Here is a 13595-nt window from a genome sequence, read left to right on the forward strand (position 1 = left end):
CGCGTGTTCGCACGGTCGTCGATCGGTATTGAAGCATTCATCGTGGCGGAAGAAAATGCCCAGACATAACTGCGCCCACGGCTGTTATAACAGCATTATCGGTCGTGACACGCCGTCGCGCACGTTTCCCAGAGACAAGAAGGTGCGTGAACTTTGCATACGCGCCTGTCAGCCACCACCCCCAGCATGGAGACTTCTAAAAAGTGGCTTCATTTGCGCGGACCACTTCGTCGACGATGCTTATGCGACCAGCCCGGCTGTGCTCAAAAGCCTTGGCATGCCGCTCAAAAGGCTCCTGTTGAGGCAATACAATTCAAAGAGCGGGTGCTTAGTGATACATTCGTAACTGTTAGCTGTGTCCGCCAACTTTTGTTGTTCTGGCAACAGACCCTCTCTCTTTCTGTATGCATGTAGCCGCAGCGGTGACTGCAGGAGTGCCTGTTGAAAGAAGGAAAATTAGCCTTTCATTGGCTGTGCAGGAACAGATATTCTCGGCTTGTGACAGAAATTGTTTACCCTGCGGATGCATCTATTTATCACAAGACAAAATAGCCATGTTGTGTACACTCTCGCTGCGTCTAATATTGAACGACAGCATACGAGCGCTCTTTTAATTGATCAAATATACAAAACACAGCCAGTGAATGAATGCCAGACAACAGCATACATGTGTAGTAATCTAAAATGCGCAGCACATTTATCTACATTGCCGTTTCACACGTTGCTTTTCAACCTCAAGCAAAAAGTTACGGATTTTCATAGGTCTCTGCATAATCATGCATCGGGTTTCATGACTTGGTTGTTCGCGCAGAATTTCCCTATTAAATGTCACAGCCAAAGACTTTCCTCTGACTATGGCCACAGAATCGATGTAGCTAAGTGATCTGGTCGACGAGTCCCTAGCGCAGCCGCCCATCTCAACGAGTTCAACCAGTAAATGGCTTCTAATGGCGTGAATGTGAAAGTAGCCGTAAACACAGGGCTATGAAACGGGTGGAAAATTCTACACATGCCGTGCCTCGTCACGTAAAAACGAAGTGTGCAGCGATCGAAAGCCGACAGCGTAGGTAAGCTCAAAGCGACGAGCTACGCTACCTACGATTCAGCCCTTTCTGCGTCAACGCGGGTCACGAAACTAGGCATTTTGCCTCCTACGTAACATAACTTTACGAACTGCTGCTGCTGCACTTCAAGTTTACTAGAAAAAGAAATTACCATATTGCTGGCCCGGACTGCCTGACCGGCACGTTCAAGGCCGCCTGCTCTTCTTCGCCTCTTGACGTGGAAGGCTCGTAACAGTAAGCGGTTATATTTCTTGCTAAGTTGGAACGGTCCTCGTCTGCAGACGTGTACTCATCGCTGGTAGAGGCACCGAACCCGAATCCATGCTCGCGATTGCGGCGGCGGCGCGCCTCGAATGACCGTGGCCGGCCGGCTGGCTACCCGACGGGGGGTGTCGTGACGTCACGCCTTCCAACTCGCTTGGGCCGGGCGGCGTTGCGCGCGCTCACGAAAACGCCAAAAATAAAGCCATCCGCTGAAAAATGAGCGAAGTGACTACTTGTTTTCGGTGTACTCGCACACTGAGGACTCATTTTCTGTATTATCGTAAAATGTTCAGATTTTGTGTCCGTATCCCTTTAAGCCTCCTTTTGCAGCTTTCACGCATCACACTGTTTACACATACTCGTAGGCATCTATAAAGGCCTGCGCCCTGCTGGACTCGCGCAGTGGTACTGTTCACTCGATACACAAGGCGATGCTAATCGCCGACGAGGCTGGCTACACTGTGCGCCTCACAAGGGTACCAGGTCACGCCGGGGTCGCTGGCAACCGAATGGCCGACTCTCTGGCAAGGGAGCTTCTTTCCTGCCCCTGATAGACTCGGCCACAAGTGCCTGACGCTCATACCCCATCGACCTGGACACAGTCTTGGCAGAGGCGAAGGCGGCTCAAAGGGCCGCGCTCCGGAACATCCTCCCAGAATATCCTACGCCTCTGCCAAGGAAGTTTACCCGTGCTGAAGCCACACGCCTGCGACGCATCGTCACGGAGACGGCAGTGACACCAGCGCGCCGCGCCGGGCTGTGCCTCGAAACCTGGCAATCAGCCACTTTGCCGTACCTGCCCAGGGAATCGGCTGCTGGATCAGCAACATATACTCTGGGTCTGCTCGGCGCTTGCCTAGAACCGCAGAAGAGCGATAGCCACCCTTCCGCTTACTCTGAGGCCACAGGATTTGAGCGCCTGGCGCCTTCCCACTGGTGCCCCCGAGAGCCGGCGCCTCATATTCCAGTCATTGCTTCGATTTCTACAAGACTCAAAAATGGTCGATAATATCTGAACTGACCTTCTCCTTCGTCCCTCCCCCCGCCCTGATGGATCCACTTCCTGGGGGCGGAAGCTTTTTATGGTTCTTTTAATAAACGTTTTAACAACACCAGAAATGCACGCCAGGCGGCGCCTTGAGGTTTCCTCACTTAAGGTCCCTGAATAAAACTAAAAGGTAGCGACATTCCTCTTCGCCCGGCCTCTCCTTCTCCTGGCCTTCTCGCAGCTCGCCCTCGCAGTTTGGTCGTTCGCACGGAAGCCGCCCATAGAGTTACACGAGGTGCGACATTAAAAATTGTTGTTCGGTGTTTGCCCACGAACTTTTGCCGTATTTAATGCTCGATTTTTTGTGTGCTGTGCTAGGAGCGATGATTGAACGCTATGAAACTGGCAGAAGCAGATGTCTTTTGTGCTTTTCCATCGCGTAACTGCGGGCTTGTATTGTGGCTTCGGGTTGGCTGCCTGCTTCCAGTTAGAAGAAGGCTTTTGAGGCTAGTTTGGTGGACAAATTCCTTTTAGTGTCGATTACTAGCACAAAATCAGAATTCTTTGTCTCGCCAATAATGTATACGTAATGTGCACGATGTTTATATACGTGCCAGAGCTTTGTTTGAGTGTTATGTTGTCCACGGCCATGCATTGGACTCGTAGGCAAAAACAATGTCGCGGCTTGCACAGATCAAACCGCTTCGCGAGTTATTTCTATTGATTGATCAGATTCTTTATTTGGCTTTCTAAAGACACTTGCCCGGCGTGAAAGGGCTGCGATTAAGGTTTCGTCAGTACACACTAAAGGCGATGCGCTTGCATGTGTGCAGCACTATATGTAGCTGCCCGTTCAACAACTCGGATGCGTTTACGCTGCTCGAAGTACGTACAGGCGCCCAAATCTTTAACTGGTGTGCGCGAGCGGCGACTTTTCCGTGCGTCGGCGCCTTATGACGGGGCGAGGCTGGAAACAGCTTAGCAGACGATGGGCCCAGCTGAGCGCGCTTTGTCCGCATGCGCTTAGCCTCATACTCTTTCCAGCCGCGCCCCGTCATACGGCGCTGACGCACGGAAAAGTCGCCGCTCGCGCACACCAGTTAAAGATTTGGGCGCCTGTACATGTGTACTTGCGTGTACCCAATCGACTGCCGCGCGTCCAGCTTATACAGCTTCATAATTTAGTCATCTTAGTACCATGATGACCGATTGCAAGGCGCCTGACATATTCGCCCGAATAACGCGAGCGTCATGTAGAAACGTGCGCGATCATCGCGGGGCATCTCAGCTATTGTCGTCGTTTCGTCATCACGCGGGCATCTCTTTATGCAGTGAAACTGGTCCTACGCTTTTATGACAAACTGGTGCCGTTGGCTCTCAAGCGCAAACATCACAGTGGAACCTGTACTTCGTTTGTGAACAAAGCGTATGCAAGGATAAAAGTTACACATAGAAATGGTTTCCATCAATGAGCACTTCCCCTTTGCGCAATTCCAAGTCAATATGAGCCTACAAACTCGTGCACCACTTTATCCTGTTGAGACGGCGAAGCGGAGAAAGCCTACTCATAATAGTAAAAATCGTTTGCACTGGTGTGAACAGCTTGTCCTCGCAAAATATATTTGCAGCACCTAACAAAACCATGGACTGACAAAGCTACGCACTCTCAGTACTACAACAATAACACGTGTTACGTTTCGAGCACGATATATGACAGAACACAGCCTACGCACTCCATAGCTTCATACACCTGATTGCGCGATCAGGAAAACAAATCTGAACGAGCACGGAGAATAGCACCCGTGCATAAGCTCACCCAAGCACTCATCGCCTTAGACCTAAAATGGACATTCGATAATGTTGAACATGACCTCATCCCTCGCAATGTTGCACATTCGCACTGTGGAATTCGTATGTACAACTTTATCCGCGAATTTCTTCGAGATCTCACAGCCACCATAGGAATGGGACCGCATCGATCCGGTACGCTTCGCCTTGTAGGACGTGGGACACCCCAGGGCTCAGTTCTTTCCCCTACTCTATTCAATATCGCTCTCGCACGGCTTCCCCGGCTACTCGACCAGGTCCCTGATGTCGCCCACGCTATTTATGCGGACGACATTACTATCTGGTCAACACGGGGTTCCAACGGAGCCATCCAGAACCGACTGCAGCAAGCAGTCGACACAGTTTCCGAGCACGCGAGAAAATGCGGCTTAAGATGTGCTCCGGAAAAGTCGGAGCTCATAATCATTCGACCCCGCAGCCGTTCCTCTACTTCCCCTATCACTGTGCCCGTGGATGGCATACCCATACCACAGGTTAATCGTGTTCGCAACCTCGGCCTACACGTCCAAGCGGATGGCAGGTCTAACTATACTGTTGTCCTTCTATCCAGACAGATTGAACAAATTCTGGCCATGATCCGGAGGGTCTCCAACAGGCGCTCGGTCCTTCGAGAAGAGGACCTGCTGCGCTTGGTGGAGGCATGCGTGATCAGCCGGCTTACATACCATCTCCCATTTCAGCGGTTGACCCAAGCGCAACAACTTCGCATAGACGCAATGATTCGAAAAGCGACGAAGCTGGCCCATGGCCTCCCGAACTATACTTCCACACGCCGTCTCCTTAACTTAGGGACACATAACACACTAGGCGAGCTGCTAGAGGCACATTGGGTCAGCCAGCGCCTCCTACTCACTCCTACTGACCGCCACCTTCTCACACGGCTAGGATACTCTGTCCCACCCCTTGAGTCTGAAACGCGTCCAACGATCTTGTCGTCAGCGATACGCCAATCACTAAGTATTCATCCATTGCCACGTAATATGCACCCCGAGCATGACAAAGGACGGCGCAAAGCCCGTGTACGATACCGTGGCCGCATGCTTGCAAACATCCCGGAAACACATACTTTATACACGGACACATCACGCACTCAAGAGGGCTATACCTCGGTAGTTTTGGATGGCACCGAATCCCTGAGCGACTCTGCTGCAATGCGCGGAACAAATGCCGCTTACGGAGAAATTCTCGGTGTTGCTCTTGCAATTCGATACGCCATCCGTGTTCCTGAGGAAGTGTATATATTGACGGACTCACAACAGGCATGCCGGGCGTTCCTATCAGGACATGGCATCCCGAGAGCGGCGCACCAAATTCTCAAACAGATCCCGCAAAATGCACCAACCAAACCTCGCCGCATCCACTTACTCTGGACCCCTGGTCATACCTCGCTGCCGGGTAACGAACGCGCACATGCGGTTGCCCTAGAAATTTCCCTCCGGGCGGCTCGGCATGGCGAGGCCACTGGTTCAGGGTGCGGGGATCCCTTGCTCCGTTACAACGACATCCTACGTCATTTACACGCATTCGTCGCACCCACGCCGCACCACTGCCGTCCTTCTCGCGAGAGGAAGCAGTGGCATTACGCCAGTTACAAACCGCAACATTTCCAAATCTTGTCTCTCTCAATAAATTCTACCCACACTGTTATGCAGATCGTTGCCCTGGCTGTGGCAGCTCACCCACAATCTTCCACGTCACGATTGAGTGCACTGCAAACCTTTTTCCTCCCTTGCCAACTCACCTTTACCCCTTACGCAACAAAGAGCTGTGGGACGATGCCCTCCCCGACGGACCTCCCGAGGTCCACCGAGCTGTGATACAACGGGCTTGAAACATCGCCGGAATCATCTTCGGGACTCTGGACTGAGGGTTCCTCCCACACTGCTCTCGCCGTTCAAATATTAATCATAAAGATGTTTTACTCTCTCTCACCCATGCCTGAGCTCCGTACCCCGTCAGCGAAGAAAAAAAAAGCTCTGTTCGTACCCGTTTGCACCTCCAGCACTCGTAAAATTAATCCCTAACAAAACAAAACATAAACTGTGTTCTTCAATGACGCGGTTAGCCACGAAACTTAGCCAAAACATCCGAATTCCATTGCGAAAACCTTGCCGCGTAAATTAGACGGCCCACTGTCTTGGCGGCGAGTGGGCCGAGACGCGGAAAAGAAGAAAAAATTGGAGGACGCTTAAGCTTCGCCTTCAAGAGTGGAACGCGACAGCGTTCCCGTCGACCCGCCAAGGGGTGTAAGCACAGAACACCTACACAAACTTAGAGAAGGGAAACTGTACCTTCCACAGTGCTACGGAAATAAGCGTAGCGGTGGCGTCGTGAACTAAAGTATGTGACCACGGGTGGCGCTGTACAACAGGAAACGGAAACGGGGTTTTGCACAGTATGGTCGCTTTACCTACTGGGTTCTGGCTGATGCGCATCGATCGTGCTCCCGCCAGTTAGGTTGCTGTGTGGCAAACGTAGCGCCTACATACGTATGTAGGCGCTACGTTTGCCACACAGCAACCAAACTGGCGGGAGCACGATCAAGGCGCAGCAGAATATATGTAGCGCTGAGTCATATCGAGTTAAGGCACACTCTGAACTGACTTTTAAGGGCATCCCGAGCGGTTTTTCGTTTATTACGCCGCCGTTACCCCGAGTCGTGGCGCCGCGCTCCAGCTGTTGCATTTCGTGCAGGGCTACTGACAGAGTGCGGTTTCCAGGTGGCACGATGGCCTCGACTGGAATAAACGCACACACCAAAGATTGAGTAAGCTTGAAAATATTTTATTTGCATTTTACAAGTACAACAAAAAGCACACGTCTACGGATCCACACAAACGCGGTTACATAGTCAAGAACATAGTCAAGAAATGGCTCATTAATAAGGGTAGCACAGACGCACAAGAAAGAAGACCTAAGCTACAAAACGTACAGTCGGCTGCTAAACATAACTTCCCTGTCACCGCGTGTCACTTTTATACAGCATCTTTAGAGCACTACCAGGCCGGGTAATTTGGCGAAAAGAACGCAACAGCTTACGGCCGTCAGCTGCCTCTTCCTTACGGGTGTCATAATTATCCTAATCTCCGCATCAACGTCGTGCAAGTCCGCATACAGGTATCTTTATCTGAACCACATGTGCCAGCTTAATACATGTGTAGTGAAATTATGATAACCACTGCGTCTTATCAAACGTATTGGTTTTGCAAATGCGCATTACAGCTGACGGAACGACATACTGTAAGTGAAGCACAAGAGAACAAGGACAAAAGGAGGATGCAACACTTGAAGAAGTGAAGAATTAGTAGGCGTACAGCAAACAAGCGATGACGGAGAACACACAATGATGCATCGGGTGTTCTGTGACATCGGTTTGCGTACTTACGGTGTTATGGAGATCAACGGCATAAAAACGTACCTTCAAGCGTATTCCGTCAACCTCCGCCGCATTCATTATGATAATGAACGCCTAAACAAAATGAGGCACTATTTTTTGCCAAGAGTAGACCTCTTTACAGCAAGTCTGTGTAATGACTCGCAGACGAAACCAGCATGCTTTCGAAAATGTTTTACCGCCGTAGTATTCGAACGCCAACGGCCAGGAAACACATCGATACCAATAGGCTGTCGGCTGTCGGTGGTTAATCAAGTACAAAAACCTTGACGCTATGACTAAAAAGCAGCTTCAACAATCAAATTTTAAAAAAAATCAACTGCCTATTTGTCCGAGGTAAAAAAACATCCTTAGACACCTCGATTGTTCATGTCAATGGTTTGTGTAAATTAAAAAAATCAGCATGTTCAGCGCTCCTAGCAGAGAAAGCACCAATTAAAGTATTCGACCAAATTACAGTAGCTCCACTTGCGCGCTTACGCTGAAACGCGCCTCGATTGATTTTTCGCCCTCTGTGGCCATTTGTTGAACTTGAGAGTGTGCGGGGCCTGGTGTAAGACAATGGGCTACGGCGCAGCGACTACGCGCCCCGCATCGGACGCGGTGAGCGTCGAGCAACGCAGCGTTCGGCGCGACAACGAAATGTGCGCCTGAGCAAGCGACGCACGCCTGAGTCTCAGAAACAGCTCGTTTCTAAGGCAACACCGCGTTCACTAGAGGCGCTTTTGTACCTCTTTGAAGCGTCGAACTCGTGGCTCAGTGGTGACGTCTCCGTCTCGCACTCCGGAGACCATGGTTCGATTCCCACCCAGCCCATCTTGGAAGTTGCTTTTTATTTATGAAGTGCCTGCCGTGATTTATCGCTCACGGCCAACGCCGCGGACGCCGACGACACCGGCTTTTCTGCGACACGAGCTCCTTAACGCTATCGCGTTAAAAATAGAGGAAATGGCACGAAAAATACCGCGTGACGGCGCCTTGGTAAACGCAGAACTTATGCATCCTCTTAGCAGCGGCGGCGAGCAGCATGTCGCTACCTTTCAGTTTTATTCAGGGACCTTATCCTCACTCGGTGCGAGTAGGCAGCAGAGTGATCAAGAGATGGCAGCGCCGGCGCTTGCATCCCGCAAGCAGCTCTTGTGGCGCGCGCAACGCTTTTGGTGATATTCGGCCGCTGCTCAGCCAGCCGAGTCGGGCTGAGTCACTAGCGTTTCACGAGGTAGTCACGTCACGCCTCGAAGAATATGGCGGAAGGTTCAGAATATAGGTATAGTGCCCATAATATAGGATGTGTTCCAATTGTGGCCAGCATTTGAGACAGTCTACGTAAACAGTTAAGGAGACAGCGTCGAGGTGTTTCTAGCCGTCTGGAAGACGTACGGAAAGCGCTTCTGTGACGTGACGCCACCTCGCGGCGACAGAAAGTTGAGAAAAGCACACATTATTTCTGTATTTTAAGTCTTTGCGCCTGCAAACCTATGGAAAAAAAACTATGTAGCTTACATTCAAGGAGTACTGACAAAAAATTTCGAAGTCGAGTGAGATCGATTTATGCGGGCACAGACACATCGTCTGCAAAATATCAACGGCGAATATAGCGTAGATCATATTCAAGATCAATTTTTAAGTACGAGCGCGCCAAAGTTACTAGACTAGCTTCAGTTGTGAAACTCTGCGCCCGCGCGCTTACAGCCGCTGTCGCCACTTCTGTGACAGCCGCCAGATGGCAGCGCCGTTCCATCGAGCTCCACTGCAGACTCCTCGCCGCAGCGTTGAGCTCGTGCGGACGGGCAGTTTGCGCGTGTTTCACGCTCGCTTGCGTTCTCCCTTGTCCGAAACAGTGATACCATGAGAAAGCGGTATCCACCTACAGCAATAAGATTTATCGGGCCAGTTGTTTCATACTGAAAGAAGGGTAAACTGCACGAAAGGAAGAAACTCATACAGCGAAGCGCAGAAGCTGCGTTTCTAAATGTCGTGTGTTTGTTGCTCTCGTCTGAACGTTTCGCATAGTTTAGGCGCAGGAGCCTTAAGATCTGGCCAAAGTGCGTGATTGTAGGATGATCTTCATCCGCACCGAAGCTTCTCACCACGCCAAAGAAGCGCTACAAAAAGATTAGGTCAGTCTTTGAACACACAAGCCACACAAAAAAGAAAAAATCGTCGGCTCTTCCCCTCCGTGAAGATATATTCAGCGAAGCTGAAACGTGTGGCCCCTGTGTTTATCACTGGGTTAATCCCGAGGATTCATTAAAGTATTTCTCAATTATGAGGTTAACACACAATCGGCTGTGATGGAGGGAACGACGTCACTGACGGTATGCCCACAGTCCGCCGTTGTCGCTTGCGTTCGATGTCTCGAGTTTGCTCGGCGGTGTGGTTAGCAACCTTCGCCAGCCATTTGCCGCTCGTGATTCTGCGAAATTAAATTTCTGCAAAATTTAATCTGTCCGTTACGTAAGACAATGGATGGCTCTTACCCCCTTAAGCTATGGCTCGCGCCCCGTAAACGCGGCCTCCCCATTGCGACGACAGAAGAGAAATTCTACGCTGGAATGATGAACGCCAACGCAGCCAGCTGTGGAAGAACGACGACGAACGCGGGAGCAATTGCACGAGCGCGTGCCGTGGATTTCGCACGGAATTACAGTTCTAGTCTCACGCTCCACAATTTAAATCTAGTTTGGCTTTACTGCTAAGCATACGAAAAACCACCTGCTTCTTGGCCAATCCCCCATAGTGGGTATGCGCCACTATCTGGGACACAAGACAAGTTCCCGGTCGGCACGAGGAATCGCTCTGTTCCACGCCGAGCGAAGCGTCGCATTGCTGGGAGCACAGAAAAAGTGGCGCGCCGAACTGTCGACATCGTTCCGATAGCCGCCTATGCAGCCAGGTACGCAGCACGTCGGCGTCGTCTGCTGATATTTTTAACAAACTCGGCGAAGGCTACAGTTTCGCGGATGACATGCTTGCTGAAATTCCCCGTCGACAACGAACCACAGAATGCACCAACGCTGCACCACGTGCTTAGTCCGGCCCGCCGCCGAAGTGAAGCTGGGCGCGACTGCAGCGCCACGAAGGCGCGCGCGGGTGGCGGTTCCGCGCAACGGCGCCGAGTTTGAAAACTGAAGCTAGTCTAGTAACGTTGGTGCGCGCCGCCAAGCGCAAAACGCAGCACCTCGCGACATCAACATCAAGGAGGGATTGTAAACAACCGAGAAAACGTTACGTCACCAGTTTGCACTGCCGTCGGGGTGGGTCCGGCCATCTCCGGCGAGCACGGTTCTCGCCGCTACGATCGTCCCGGTGTCTTTTTCTTTTTTTCTACCTGGTCGTGACGGCTGACATCTTTCGCCGCTGTCGGCGGTACAAAAATCAGTTAAAATTTGTTTCCGACACAAAATAACTCATAAGGTGACCTCGAAAGCGTGCATGTTATAAAACGTTGCGCGATATAGTAAATTGTTGGCGCGATTTTGGCAGCGATCGTCTACGCCAAAGGGCTCGCATGGCGTGTTTTCTCATCGCTACCAACGGGGTCGGAAAAACTAATTGTATTGTCACTTATGCGCGACATAAATGCGCAGACGTTGATTGTATTGACGAATATAGGTGCTTTACTACGAGCTGCGAACCGATCGCAAGGGCCGTCGGCCTCGGCTCCGACGGTCAGTGAGCCAGGCCATACCGTTTCCCAGCGATCGCCAGCTCGCCTGGCTTGCTCGTTCGCTACCGTCAGCTAAGAAGTGGTAGAAGTGGTCCGAGTTCGTGCGCGCCGCTGAACGCTTCGAATCAACCCCGCTGGAGAGCAGCCAGATTTGCTCGTTTCATTTCGAGCGTGTCTGGTATAAACAAAACCCGCCGAGCTTAGAGCAGTCCAATCTTCCACCAAGACTGCGTACCATCAAGCCTGATGCTGTGCCGACTTTTACCCCGCCTTGTGTCCTGCTCCAGAATATGCTTCATTCCCTAAGCGCCCTCGACGAATGGATCATACTATTTGTACCGGTGCGCACGCATATTGATAGCTGTCGCTAGCCGCACTTTCCGAGTCGCTGCTTCCGAGTCATGCCGTGATTATTAGGTCATTAGCTACTTGTTGCAGCAAAAAAAAGAAGATAGAAAATTTTTGTGTCAGTACTCCTTTAAAGTGCAACTCCAGTGATTTTTTGACCATGTCAAGGCAATGGAATATTTAGGTTTCCGAGACTCCCCTGTCACGCGTCTGATAGTAAAATTGTTACGCAAATGCGCAAATAATTTTAAATAAGCAAAAAAGCGCAAAAACCAAACCGAAACCTGACCAAGCAGCCGAGCGAACCTGTTCGTGTGTTTTCGTGTGGCATCACGAGTGTCTCCACCGGGAAAAACGAGAACACGGTGAAAGCGGGCGCCAACATTTCGACAGGTGGACTTGGTATTATTCAAGGCGACATAGCGCTGGTGGCTGTGGGCTATCCTGTCTGTGAAAGATTATATATATATATATATATATATATATATATATATATATATATATATATACTGACGTGGAATGAATAAAAAGGGAAATAAATGCGAAGAAAAAACACGAAAGAAACAAAGAACAAAAGCTCACTAAGCAACCAAACTAAGTATTGTTGCCTATAGCTTGAAATTTAGCATAGCGAATAGATTCTAAAGTTCCCTTCGAAACGTTTATGCCTATTGGTTGCAATGTCTTGAACTTATGGATACGGTATGATTATCTGTATTTTCTTTCGTTTAGAACGGGAATTTGACTGTAAGATGTAGAGTTTGACACGCCGATTGACACACGGCCGTTGACATGTGACTGACAGATGGCCGTGTTATTGGCCTTGTGCACAGCACTCCTTTATTCTCAATTCTACACCCTCGTCGTTAACACACCTTCGGTCGTTGCCGCACCCACGCGCCTTATCCGCTCTCCCCTTTAGAAGAACCCTTATAGTGTACTAGGTTAGGTTATAGGTATATAGGGGGGGTATACACTATAATGTATATATACTGTGCCGAGGAAAGCACGTCACCTTAAAAAAGAAAAGTCCTCTTGTCGAAGTGTTGGCTCCCGCTTTCACCTTGTTCTCGTTTTGCTCATCGTCTTGAATTGCCATCTCCCGCCTTCCGCTTGTTTCCACAGGGAAAAGCGCGCAAGGCATGCCGGTCTCGCTTGCTGGCAGCGAAGAGCAGACGCTCGGCTGAAGCGTGACCGCGCCGAACCTTCGGGTGACAATGTCAGCTGCACCAGCTCTACGGATCTGTCAAATATTGACAGTTATGATTCTGACGAATTCAATAGTTACGAATCGCCGTTCGCATTCGATCCGGATCACCACGAGAGCCAGCGCCCATGCGCTACATATCGTGCTGCAATATTAAGATCAAGGGTACCCCTAACCCCTGATTTTATACGTACTGCTTGCTATTTTAGATGTTTTACCCCTTCTCAGGTTATCGTTTCGCAAGCTCATTGTAAGATGTGGAGCACGACTTTCCGCATTTGTATCCCGCAGAAACGCCGCTGGCAGTCCAAAGTACCCAACGGTGTATTCGTTTACATCGGCCACTCCTCGTTCGCTTGAGATATAATGCTATAGCCGCTCATCGATGACATCAATTAATGTCAGAACGTATCAAGGGAACATCGCACTAGCACGTAAAAAAGGACTCGGACACGGAGTTTGTCCTTTCTTACCCGCTAGTGCGATGTCCCCTTATACAAATAACCACCAACTAGCCCAGCTTTCTGCCTTAAAGAATGTATCAAAACAGGCAGATTTTGTGCGTGTAAACACTATTTCATCACTCTGAATCGCACTGATATGAGCGACCACACATCTTCGAAATCAGCGAGCGGGGAAACCGCGTAGTACGGGAGCGCACACAATGCACACAATATGTTCTTCATGCACACAATATGTTCCGTAAAGTGGACATAGATGAGGACTTTGCGAGAACGCGCTGTTTTCTCGCGGAAACGCCGATGCCAGTATAGACACTGTTGGCAGCTGAACTAGTACGCTATTGTTTACGC

The 13595-nt window shown here is 50.3% G+C and overlaps 1 protein-coding gene across 1 annotated transcript in view; it reads left to right on the forward strand.

The window, feature by feature from the left end:
* Nucleotides 1-13595, forward strand: part of LOC142582022 (uncharacterized) — a 119466-nt gene that overhangs the window by 19572 nt on the left and 86299 nt on the right. The window lies entirely within an intron of this gene.

The sequence above is a fragment of the Dermacentor variabilis genome, chromosome 1 (assembly GCF_050947875.1).
Source record: "Dermacentor variabilis isolate Ectoservices chromosome 1, ASM5094787v1, whole genome shotgun sequence".
In the NCBI taxonomy this organism is placed as follows: Eukaryota; Metazoa; Arthropoda; class Arachnida; order Ixodida; family Ixodidae; genus Dermacentor; species Dermacentor variabilis.